We start from the raw sequence: 12554 nt of genomic DNA, 5'->3' as shown, positions 1-12554 counted from the left end.
AATCTATTGTTATTTATTTATAGTTGAGCGAATAGCATGAGTAGTTTATTTCCATATCTGTTGCATATAGTTGCTTATTGCATTATCTGCATTTACTTGCTTATTTATTGCTACCTACTCATGCCACAGTTGACCTAGTGGTGTACTTCGCCACTCTCGGCGGCTTACCCACTGGGAACTATTGTTTAATAGTTCTCACGCCCTCTTTGTTGTTGTTTTCACAGAGCCTTCCACCGCGGGAAAGGCTAGGGTTTTTGGCGAGGGGTCTGCGACTAGCTAGAGCCTTTTTGGACGTGTACTAGACGATCTCCACCAGTTTATGTAGTTTAGTACAGAGATGTAAATTACATTGTTGTAAATTGTACTATATTCTTATTTACTGTATTAAGGTTTTGGATTGTATAAGTTTAAACTTTTAAGTCGTGCTCTGATTACCTGGTTAGAATTATATGCTTTTACTATATGGTTTGTAGACGCCTTGTGTGTAGACGCCTTGTGTATACTTGTGTTGTGGTGTACACGGCGGGTCTGTGCACGCGACCGGATATGCTTTCGCTGGTACCTGGGCGTGACAGATTATAGTGGTATCAGAGCCTAGGGTTGAGTCTTTGTGGACCTAGTAAACCTTAGGCCAGTCGAATGATCAGGATTAGGAGCGTGAGAGACGGGGTCTTTTGCGACTATGTTGAGCGAAAGTATTATGATTGGGTTATACTTATAACTCCAAAATTGTTGGAGTTCGATTGAAATGAATGACCTCTATGTCCTTCCAATATCACGTTGGCGGCCGACAACGTGATATTGGGGAATAGGGGGCGGTCATTTCATTACTTTCGCATGATTGAGATTTTACAATTTTGAGTGGGGCTACGATAGCATGGGTTGTTTTAACCTGTGCCTATTTTGTTTGTTGCAGCTTGCAATATCAAGGATGCACCCTACGGCAACTGATGCAACTGAGCCAGAAAGACATGAACCTTCTGAATCTAACGAGGTTCGGGAATTAAAAGAGCAGCTGGCTACTCTAGTTGGAGTGGTGGAGCGACAAGCGAATGTGACGCTACTTCAAGCCGAGGCTTTGCGCCGACAAGAGGAAGGAATCAGACGGTTAGAGAACCTGTTGATTCAACAGACGGCTGATCTCAAGAAATTCCGCGAGGTTTCGAACCGTACATTGACCTCAAGAAAAGGTGTGGAATGCACTGAAAAAGCAAAAGAGGCTACCAAAGGTGATCAATTACATGTCGGAGAATCATCAAGAAAATTAAAGAAGAATCAACCTTGGAAACGTGGTTCTCTTTCTAAGCAAAGAAGATCGAGTGGTCGAGCACCACAGCCATGTGTAATTTGTGGAGGTCCACATGTTCCCCCAAAGTGTCCTCAGCGGAAAGGATAGTGTTTTGTATGTGGTCAGGAGGGCCATTTTCGTTCTGAGTGCCCAAGGAATAACATGTTGACTAAGGTATCTGCACCGACTTTGTTGCAAAGAGTACCTAGTGGAGGTACGCCGACGGAATCTTAGAGTCAGATACGATGGCAGAGATAACTACTGCAGGTAGTACTTTATGCAATGTTCCTATGATTCGATATGATCATAATGATTGCTTTAGTTGTATCTCTGATCGGCTGTTGGCCGAGTTGAATAGCATTATTTCCTTCTTTAATGCATGTAGGGTTGGATTGAAATTTAGTTGGGAGATACTTTATACCATGGTTTGTGCGAACTAAATTGATTCGCCTTGGAACTTTGAACATTATGCAATGCATCTTGAAGGGTTTAGCCTCGCTGATTGCGAGAATGGTCATTTTTACCTAAATTAGGTAATTATAGAAAGGTTGGAGCCTAATTGGCTGATACTGTTAAATTGTAAGAACCCTCAAAGTGAAAGGTAGTTCTTGAGTAGTGATTGTGCTATTCCTAAACAAGTCACAAATTGTGAACTTGACGAATAGAGAATGTTTTATGCCTAGTGCTTCATTTTAGTGAAGTAATTTCACTTGTGGTGAGATTAGATGAGCTATACGACTATGTGTCGAATATCGTGATTTTAATTTGAAACATAATTAGTGGTTGGATTAAGTCAAGATCTGATGATCTTTTGATCAGCCTTTAGTATTGGATGCATGCTATAGATTGAGTAGCAATCTGAGGAAGCTGCAGTCTTCTATGATAGAAAAAGGTTATGGAGGATTTATTCAGTTGTTTGTTCGGTGAATCCTGCAAGGCAGATATTGACTGAACAGGAAGATGAATTAAAAGGATTGAGATGAGACTCTTCTAATGGAACTAAGCATCTTGGAATATTGAGAAAGAGATTACCCAGCTACTTGTTCCTTTCTCTTCTGATTCTAGTTATGTATAATTGGAACTAAGCTTTGAGGTTCGTCTTTGGGAATTAATATCTTGACTGATAGTGATATCAGGATAAATCTCATACAGTTCGAAAGCAAATGATGATGCTCTAATTGTGAGTTAACGAAAGGTTTTGTTCAGAGTTCTTCCCTATTTATGGAAAAATATGTAGAATAATAGCAATAGAGAACTTATGGGTGAAGTATAAACTGATTCCCCTTTATTGCCTAAATTGAGTTTGGGACAACGAATACGTTGAGCATCACACTCTCAAAATAGTATCAAGAAAGTTTATCTGAATTGATCTATTTACAGGAACAGATAGTGATGTCACAAGTGATTTTGGTAAAGCAAAGTTCCAACTTAAGCTTGCATAAAATGATTTGAGTATATGAGAAAAAAAAAAAAAATTTTTTTTTCAGTGATGAAATGGTCATGCTTTACTTTATGATTGGTGTAAAGGAAAGCAGTAAAGCTGTAGAGACAGCATTAATGGAATTTATCTGAACATAAGTATTGATGTGGAGCAGCATCCATTAATGTGAATTGGGATTCTCGCCCAGTGGCAGAATGAAATATGATACTATGGTATTGGGATATAATGCTGAATAGTTAATCAGGAATCCACCTTTATTGGATTGATGGATAATCAATCTCAAATTGCTATTGAAAGGGGACTACCAGTGATAACTAGTTCGTTATCAAACTAGTTATAATTGAGGAATATAGTACCTACAAGATGTATGAGAAAGTTATAACTGCTGGAGAATGCAAAGTAATCATTGGTATTTGATCACCTTGTAAAATACAAATTGTACATAAGAGGTAACCCAGGAAGCCTATTAAGGAATGGTTACGCTCCAAGTATATAACCAAGACGGAACAAGTCAGGCTTCAGCCTCAACCTATTCGAGAAAATAGGAAATGAATTCACCTTGGAATGGAATTGCACTGGGAGTGCAATCTTTTAAAGAGTTTTGACCCTGAGAATCAGTGAATGATTGAGAATTCCACAGCTAATTCCTTGGAACTCAAGATAGGTACCACGTGTAACTACTAAACACTATTGAAAATGGTACCCTTGGAATTTTTCTTATCGAATGAATGATTAAACCCCTTTCACATGAGAAAGGTTAGATATAGTCCTCGAACCATTGGAAAAAGTTGAAATGGAACTTCATCCATTCAAGACTTCCTCCAGTAAAATCATGGATTTCATGGAAAGAAAGAGGAACTTGTAATTGTGAGAAAATGATGTTGACCGAGGATTCAGTTCTAGTTTCGCGGACGAAACCTCTTTTTAGGAGGGGTGAATGTAATATACTGAATCTTGAGCCTCTTGGTAAGTTCGAGGGTTGGATCGGCTTTTGGAACTGGTCTACGACTTTTGCAAGACTATTGAAAGGTTTTGACAAGTTACTGAAATAAGAAAGTAATGGCAATTGAAAAATTGCATCGTAAATGCATTATCAATTGCAATGCTTCGAAATTGGTCAATTGCGAAGTTCGAATGCGGGAAATGGTATATGAAACTACCCTACATATTCTAAAGGGCTTAGACAAGTTTTTGGACAAGTTAGAGGGTGATTGGAAAGCTAAAAGCAAGAAAGTGCATTGCTTTGGCGAAATCAGCATTTTTCTGCTTGCTGTACCGGTACAGCCATATCGTGTACCGGTACACAGTGGCAGATACGTGGCAGCAGGGATGTTTTGGTAATTTCACATCTTGATCCCTATCTACTTGACCCAGCACGACTCCAGGAGCTCTGTGGAGGTTGTTAGAGATCAGAGGAGTGTTCTTCCATCTTCTTTTCTCTCTCTCTCTAGGGTTTTTCTCTCTCTACGTCGAAATCGCGGATTTCGCTCGTTTTCGTCGCCGCGCTTGTTCTTCGTTGTTTACGAGCGTCGCAGAGCTTACGTGGACGTGTGGGAGTGTGTTTTGGAAGGCTTTTCGCAGCTCTGGACCAGCAATTCACTGGTTGGAAGCTTGAGAAGGTAAACGACTCGATTTTTCCGTTATCGGCGTTCTATTCGTCGATTTGATTATTGATTTTGAGTTTTGCTTCCAACTGACTTAAACTGAGAATTCAGCTATTAAATATGAGTTAATTAGCTGTGAATGAACCTCCTTAGACCTGGGATAAGCTACTTTAAAGCTTATTAGAGATGTTCCGCTATTTATGAAGTTATGTCGGACTATACGCGGATTAATCGAGCGAATTGATGCAGTTTGAGCTTTTATCTTCCCAGCAGGTTTGCGAATCACATTAAGCTCTTTTGGTAACCTGGGAGGCTAGTTTAGAAGGTATTCTACCCTGAGGTAAGCAAGAATTTCAGTTAGAGGGCTGAAATTGCAGGAATTCGACTAGTATAGCTTATAAGCGACTATAATGACGTTGTTTTGGTATTGTTCGCAGCAAGACGGTATTTGACTCTTGGACTGTCTTTGACTGGCATTGGAGGGCCTTTTGGGAAACTTAATTTGAGGTATTAACTGAACCCAAAATAGGGATTCAAGTTATTACTTTGTACTAAGTGCAAATTGTACCGAAATTGGACATTTCGGCCGTAGTTTTGATACGCTTTTCGTGTTTCGTTTTCAGCAGCGTCGAGGCTTCATTGAGCAGGGTTCGTGACTCCTTTTGGCTGGATTGAGCTTGGTGATAGGTGGGTCGGACCTTCCCGAAATGGGTGAATTTTCCTCTATGTCTCCTTTGACATCTGAGTTGAAGTTATTCCATATGCATATGAATATTTATATAGTTCCGGGCATTGCGACATGCATTGATGTGTAGATCATATCGGATATGATAGCATCGGTAAATGGTAATTACAGACTTATGACTTGTCCATTCTACATGGTTACCTGTTAAGTACTATGGATTCATGACACTAGCAGCTGACATATGCAATTTTGGCTTGTTGTTATCCACGAGGATAGAATGGTAAGTTTGTGAATGGACTAATTAGTTCTGTTGAACAACAAAGAGATGGATGCATTTAGGAATGAGCTATGCAATGGTATGTATAATTGCTATACTCTGAAAGATCAGGTAAAGGCCTTTGTTTGGCATATGCATTTCTAATTGTAGAATGAATGGCATAGAGATCATGTGAAGAGTGTTTTATCGCTTGTTTTACTTGCTTGCATTACCTTGTTAGTTTCTACTTTCACATGATAGCCTTGTATTATGGTATATGTTCTAGTAAGTAACTAGACTTTCATATGATGGCATAACTTGAATGATTATTCAACTGAATATAATCTAGTAAATAACTAGATTTGGATATGATAACGTACTTGTATAGTCAAGTAGAGATTTATATTGGACTACAGGATATGTGCCATGAGTCTATGAATAGAACCTTAGTAAACCACTTTCCTTATGTGTAAGGAGTGGTGAGAGATGGTGAGTGACTGACCAGGTATAGCCGGATAGAATCACTAGTGTGATGTAAAGCTTTAACTTGTTAAGTTATCGTAACGACTGGAAGAATCTTGTCAACAAGTTGTTGATAGTGACTTATGATTGGGTACTACAGTGCCGACCTTGGGTCGAGTTGAGATTCCATGTCAGAGACATGATGCTGTTGAGATATTTGTACCCTGGACTATAGCTAGCATGCCATTATGCTCTTTCGTACATGCTTGCGGGGGTCGCGCCCCCCAAGCCCCGCGTTCCGGAGTGGCTTGAGTTGAGATTCCATGTTAGGGACATGATGTTGTTGTGAGACTGGTACTTTGGACTACGGCATGCATGCCATTGTGCGCGTTTGCACACGCTTGCGGGGTCGCTCCCCCCCAAGCCAGCACTCCCGAACAGCTTAGCGACAGATGCTCGCAAATGTACGAAGTGAGCGCCGAAATGGAATGCCGTGGGGGAGGCTCATTCCTCGAGTGGGGATGTTGACTACCACGGGGCCATTAGGCACGGCGCAGCTCGAACTTACCTTGTGTAAGTCTGTTGGAAATTGGGTTAGGTCAAGTACTTTAACCTTAGCTGGACATAGTAGTAAAGTACTTTATGTCTTTGGTTAAGTGAACTTATTGATGAACATACTAGAAAGTTGACATCTAAAGTGAGCTTAGTGATGAACAACTTAGAAGTTGACATCATGATTGGTTAGCAACATAATGAATGACATTATGTCTCTTTCTTGCTATGGAACAAGGTAATTACATGATATCATCTGTAATTTCAGTAAAGTGAGTTATCTTGCATACATTCTGATATATGTTTGGTTAAATGGTCAAGTAATATGATTGATAGAATCTATCATGATAACTGATACCTGCAATCTATTGTTATTTATTTATAGTTGAGCGAATAGCATGAGTAGTTTATTTCCATATCTGTTGCATATAGTTGCTTATTGCATTATCTGCATTTACTTGCTTATTTATTGCTACCTACTCATGCCACAGTTGACCTAGTGGTGTACTTCGCCACTCTCGGCGGCTTACCCACTGGGAACTATTGTTTAATAGTTCTCACGCCCTCTTTGTTGTTGTTTTCACAGAGCCTTCCACCGCGGGAAAGGCTAGGGTTTTTGGCGAGGGGTCTGCGACTAGCTAGAGCCTTTTTGGACGTGTACTAGACGATCTCCACCAGTTTATGTAGTTTAGTACAGAGATGTAAATTACATTTTTGTAAATTGTACTATATTCTTATTTACTGTATTAAGGTTTTGGATTGTATAAGTTTAAACTTTTAAGTCGTGCTCTGATTACCTGGTTAGAATTATATGCTTTTACTATATGGTTTGTAGACGCCTTGTGTGTAGACGCCTTGTGTATACTTGAGTTGTGGTGTACACGGCGGATCTGTGCACGCGACCGGATGTGCTTCCGCTGGTACCCGGGCGTGACAGATTATAGTGGTATCAGAGCCTAGGGTTGAGTCTTAGTGGACCTAGTAAACCTTAGGCCAGTTGGACGATCAGGATTAGGAGCGTGAGAGACGGGGTCTTTTGCGACTATGTTGAGCGAAAGTATTATGATTGGGTTATACTTATAACTCCAAAATTGTTGGAGTTCGATTGAAATGAATGACCTCTATGTCCTTCCAATATCACGTTGGCGGCCGACAACGTGATATTGGGGAATAGGGGGCGGTCATTTCATTACTTTCGCATGATTGAGATTTTACAATTTTGAGTGGGGCTACGATAGCATGGGTTGTTTTAACCTGTGCCTATTTTGTTTGTTGCAGCTTGCAATATCAAGGATGCACCCTACGGCAACTGATGCAACTGAGCCAGAAAGACATGAACCTTCTGAATCTAACGAGGTTCGGGAATTAAAAGAGCAGCTGGCTACTCTAGTTGGAGTGGTGGAGCGACAAGCGAATGTGACGCTACTTCAAGCCGAGGCTTTGCGCCGACAAGAGGAAGGAATCAGACGGTTAGAGAACCTGTTGATTCAACAGACGGCTGATCTCAAGAAATTCCGCGAGGTTTCGAACCGTACATTGACCTCAAGAAAAGGTGTGGAATGCACTGAAAAAGCAAAAGAGGCTACCAAAGGTGATCAATTACATATCGGAGAATCATCAAGAAAATTAAAGAAGAATCAACCTTGGAAACGTGGTTCTCTTTCTAAGCAAAGAAGATCGAGTGGTCGAGCACCACAGCCATGTGTAATTTGTGGAGGTCCACATGTTCCCCCAAAGTGTCCTCAGCGGAAAGGAAAGTGTTTTGTATGTGGTCAGGAGGGCCATTTTCGTTCTGAGTGCCCAAGGAATAACATGTTGACTAAGGTATCTGCACCGACTTTGTTGCAAAGAGTACCTAGTGGAGGTACGCCGACGGAATCTTAGAGTCAGATACGATGGCAGAGATAACTACTGCAGGTAGTACTTTATGCAATGTTCCTATGATTCGATATGATCATAATGATTGCTTTAGTTGTATCTCTGATCGGCTGTTGGCCGAGTTGAATAGCATTATTTCCTTCTTTAATGCATGTAGGGTTGGAGTGAAATGTAGTTGGGAGATACTTTATACCATGGTTTGTGCGAACTAAATTGATTCGCCTTGGAACTTTGAACATTATGCAATGCATCTTGAAGGGTTTAGCCTCGCTGATTGCGAGAATGGTCATTTTTACCTAAATTAGGTAATTATAGAAAGGTTGGAGCCTAATTGGCTGATACTGTTAAATTGTAAGAACCCTCAAAGTGAAAGGTAGTTCTTGAGTAGTGGTTGTGTGCTATTCCTAAACAAGTCACAAATTGTGAACTTGATGAATAGAGCATGTTTTATGCCTAGTGCTTCATTTTGGTGAAATAATTTCACTTGTGGTGAGATTAGATGAGCTATTCGGCTATGTGTTGAATATCGTGATTTTTATTAGAAACAATTAGTGGTTGGATTAAGTCAAGATATGATGATCTTTTGATCAACCTTTAGTATTGGATGCATGCTATAGATTGAGTAGCAATCTGAGGAAGCTGCGGTCTTCTATGATAGAATAAAAAGGTTATAAAGGATTTATCCAATTGTTTGTCCGGTGAATCCTGCAAGGCAGATAATGATTGATCAGGAAGATGAATTAAGACTCCTAATGGCACTATGCATCTTGGAATATTGAGAAAGAGATGACCCAGCTACTTGTTTCTTTCTCTTCTGATTCTAGTAAGGTATAATTGGAACTAGGCATCAGGGAACAAACTGCATGAGGTTAGTCTTTGGAAATTAGTACTGATAGTTATATCAGAATAAATCTCATACGGTTTAAAAGCAAGTAATGATACTCTAATTGTGGGTTAACGAAAGGCTTTGTTCAGATTTCTTCCTTAATTATGGAAAATGTGTAGAGTGATAGCAATAGAGAACTTATGAGTGAAATATAAGTTGATTCCTCTCCTCTATTGCCTAAATTGGATTTGGGACAATGAATACTTTGAGCATCACACTCTCCGAACAGTATCAAAGAAAGTTTATCTGAATTGATCTACTTACAGGAACAGATAGTGATGTCACAAGTGATTTTGGTAAAAGCAAAGCTCTAAATTAAGCTTGCATAAAATGATTTGAGTATATGAGGAAAAATTCCCAATGATGAAATGGTCATGAATTACTGTATGATTGGTGTAAAGGAAAGCAGTAAAGCTGTAGAGACAGCATTAATGGAATTTATCTGAACAAAAGTATTGATGTGGAGCAGCATCCATTAATGTGAATTGGGATTCTCGCCTAGTGGCAGAATGAAATAAGATACTAAGGTATTGGAATATAATGCTAAATAGTTAATCAGGAACCCACCTTTAATGGATTGATGGATAATCAATTTCAATTTGCCATTGAAAGGGGACTACCAGGAATAACTAGTTCGTTATCAATGACTGCTGGATAATGCAAAATAATCACTGATATTTGATCACCTTGTAAAACACAAGTTGTACATCAGAGGTAACATAGGAAGCCTATTAAGGAATGGTTACGCTCTAATTATATAATCAAGACGGGACAAGTTGGGCTTCAGCCTCAACCTATTTGAGAAATTAGGAAATGAATTCCTCTTGGAATAGAATTGCACTGGGAGTGCAATCTTTTAAAGAGTTGTGACTTTTGAGAATCAGTGGATGATTGAGAATTCTTTGGAACTCAAGATAGGTACCAAATGTAACTACTAAGCACTATTGAAAATGGTACCCTTGGAATTCTTCTTATCGAAGAAATGATTAACTCCTGCAGATGAGCATGATAAGAAGGGTTGGATTTTACCCTCGAATTATTGAAAAAGTTGAATGGAATTTCATCCATTAAAATCATGGATTCTATGGATGAAAGAAGAGCTTTTTACGGTGAGACAGATTATAGTCGAAGCCACTTAGGAACTGGAGAGTGCAATGCAAGAGCATTATCCCTATCTATTCTCGATGGAATCGTGAGGTAAGTGTTTCTAAGTTTCGCGGACGAAACTTCTTTTTAGGAGGGGTGAATGTAATACACTGAACTTTTGTCAATTGCGAAGTTCGAATGCGGGAAATGGTATATGAAACTACCCTACATATTCTAAAGGGCTTAGACAAGTTTTTGGACAAGTTAGAGGGTGATTGGAAAGCTAAAAGCAAGAAAGTGCATTGCTTTGGCGAAATCAGCATTTTTCTGCTTGCTGTACCGGTACAGCCATATCGTGTACCGGTACACAGTGGCAGATACGTGGCAGCAGGGATGTTTTGGTAATTTCACATCTTGATCCCTATCTACTTGACCCAGCACGACTCCTGGGGCTCAGTGGAGGTTGCTGGAGATCAGAGAAGCAACCTTGCACCATTTCCTCTTTCTCTCTCTAGGGTTTTTCTCTCTCTAGATAAAAATCGCCGTTTCGCGCCGATTTCGCGCCGCGCTCGACTCTCGCTGGTTAGACGACTCAAGGGAAGTCTTTGGAACGTGGAAAAGAAGGGTTTTATTGCGTTTGCTGTGAGGTTACTGCCAGGGAAGCTAACTCTCAGCTTTAGAGAGGTAACTAACTTGATTTCTCTCGAAATTTCGGTTTAGTATCGAATTTGGCGTCGTGTTGGCTTTCTTTGCTACCAACTGAATTAGAGGCTGTTTTTAACATTAAAGATGACTTAAGTAGCTGTGATTTAGCCCAGGGATAAGCTGATTTGCTACTTGAATAAAGTAATGAGTATTTATGATGCGAATTCGGAACGATATGAAATTTAATTGCATAATTGATGCAATTTCGGGATTATTTCTTCGCAGCAGGTCTTCGAGTCTCGTTGAGCTGAACTTGCACTCTTAGAAGCTGGTTTGGAAGGTATTCTAACCTGAGGTAAGCAGGGATTTCAGTTAGAAAACTGAATTCGCAAGATTTCGACTATTATAGCTTATAATCGACTATATTGATGTCGTCTCGGAATTGTTCGCAGCGAGAGGGTGTTTGACCCTTGGACCGCCTTCGTTTGGTCTTGGAGGACCTTCTGGAAGCTTAACGTGAGGTATTGAACTAAGCCAAAACAGGGATTTAAGCTTTTCCAATGTACGAAGTGTAATTGCGCCGAAATTGGCCTTTTCGATCGTAATTTTGATACGTTATGTATGCTTCGTGTTCAGCAGGATTGCGACCTAGTGGAGCTGATCCTTGGAACTCCTTGGACTGTTTTGGAGCCTAGTACTAGGTGGGTCGGACTTTCCCGAAATGGGTGAATTTTCCTCTATGTCTCCTTTGACATCTGAGTTGAAGTTATTCCATATGCATGTGCCTATTTATATAGTTCCGGGCATTGCGACATGCATTGATGTGTAGATCATATCGGATATGATAGCATCGGTAAATGGTAATTACAGACTTATGACTTGTCCATTCTACATGGTTACCTGTTAAGTACTATGGATTCATGACACTAGCAGCTGACATATGCAATTTTGGCTTGTTGTTATCCACGAGGATAGAATGGTAAGTTTGTGAATGGACTAATTAGTTCTGTTGAACAACAAAGAGATGGATGCATTTAGGAATGAGCTATGCAATGGTATGTATAATTGCTATACTCTGAAAGATCAGGTAAAGGCCTTTGTTTGGCATATGCATTTCTAATTGTAGAATGAATGGCATAGAGATCATGTGAAGAGTGTTTTATCGCTTGTTTTACTTGCTTGCATTACTTTGTTAGTTTCTACTTTCACATGATAGCCTTGTATGATGGTATATGTTCTAGTAAGTAACTAGACTTTCATATGATGGCATAACTTGAATGATTATTCAACTGAATATAATCTAGTAAATAACTAGATTTGGATATGATAACGTACTTGTATAGTCAAGTAGAGATTTATATTGGACTACAGGATATGTGCCATGAGTCTATGAATAGAACCTTAGTAACCCACTTTCCTTATGTGTAAGGAGTGGTGAGAGATGGTGAGTGACTGACCAGGTATAGCCGGATAGAATCACTAGTGTGATGTAAAGCTTTAACTTGTTAAGTTATCATAACGACTGGAAGAATCTTGTCAACAAGTTGTTGATAGTGACTTATGATTGGGTACTACAGTGCCGACCTTGGGTCGAGTTGAGATTCCATGTCAGAGACATGATGCTGTTGAGATATTTGTACCCTGGACTATAGCTAGCATGCCATTATGCTCTTTCGTACATGCTTGCGGGGGTCGCGCCCCCCAAGCCCCGCGTTCCGGAGTGGCTTGAGTTGAGATTCCATGTCAGGGACATGATGTTGTTGTGAGACTG

General features: G+C 39.9%; 2 long non-coding RNA genes across 4 annotated transcripts; both read left to right on the top strand.

Annotated features, from left to right (window-relative positions):
• The first annotated feature begins 4181 nt into the window (after positions 1–4181).
• LOC109705157 lies at positions 4182–6894 on the top strand. Of its 2 annotated transcripts, XR_002214648.1 has the most exons (5): positions 4182–4348; positions 4607–4673; positions 4771–4840; positions 4957–5020; positions 6875–6894. It is a non-coding gene; the product is annotated as an uncharacterized LOC109705157 (long non-coding RNA). The 2 variants fall into 2 exon arrangements; XR_002214647.1 differs by lacking the exon at positions 6875–6894 and having other exon boundaries at positions 4957–5043.
• Positions 6895–11102: 4208 nt separating this feature from the next.
• LOC109705158 lies at positions 11103–11463 on the top strand. Of its 2 annotated transcripts, none has more exons than XR_002214649.1 (3): positions 11103–11138; positions 11236–11304; positions 11420–11463. It is a non-coding gene; the product is annotated as an uncharacterized LOC109705158 (long non-coding RNA). The 2 variants fall into 2 exon arrangements; XR_002214650.1 differs by having other exon boundaries at positions 11423–11459.
• The last annotated feature ends 1091 nt before the right edge of the window (positions 11464–12554 follow it).

This window comes from Ananas comosus, unplaced genomic scaffold, assembly GCF_001540865.1.
Source record: "Ananas comosus cultivar F153 unplaced genomic scaffold, ASM154086v1, whole genome shotgun sequence".
Taxonomy (NCBI): Eukaryota; Viridiplantae; Streptophyta; class Magnoliopsida; order Poales; family Bromeliaceae; genus Ananas; species Ananas comosus.
Note: the sequence above shows the minus strand (reverse complement) of the source record. Positions and strands in the feature narration are given on the sequence as shown.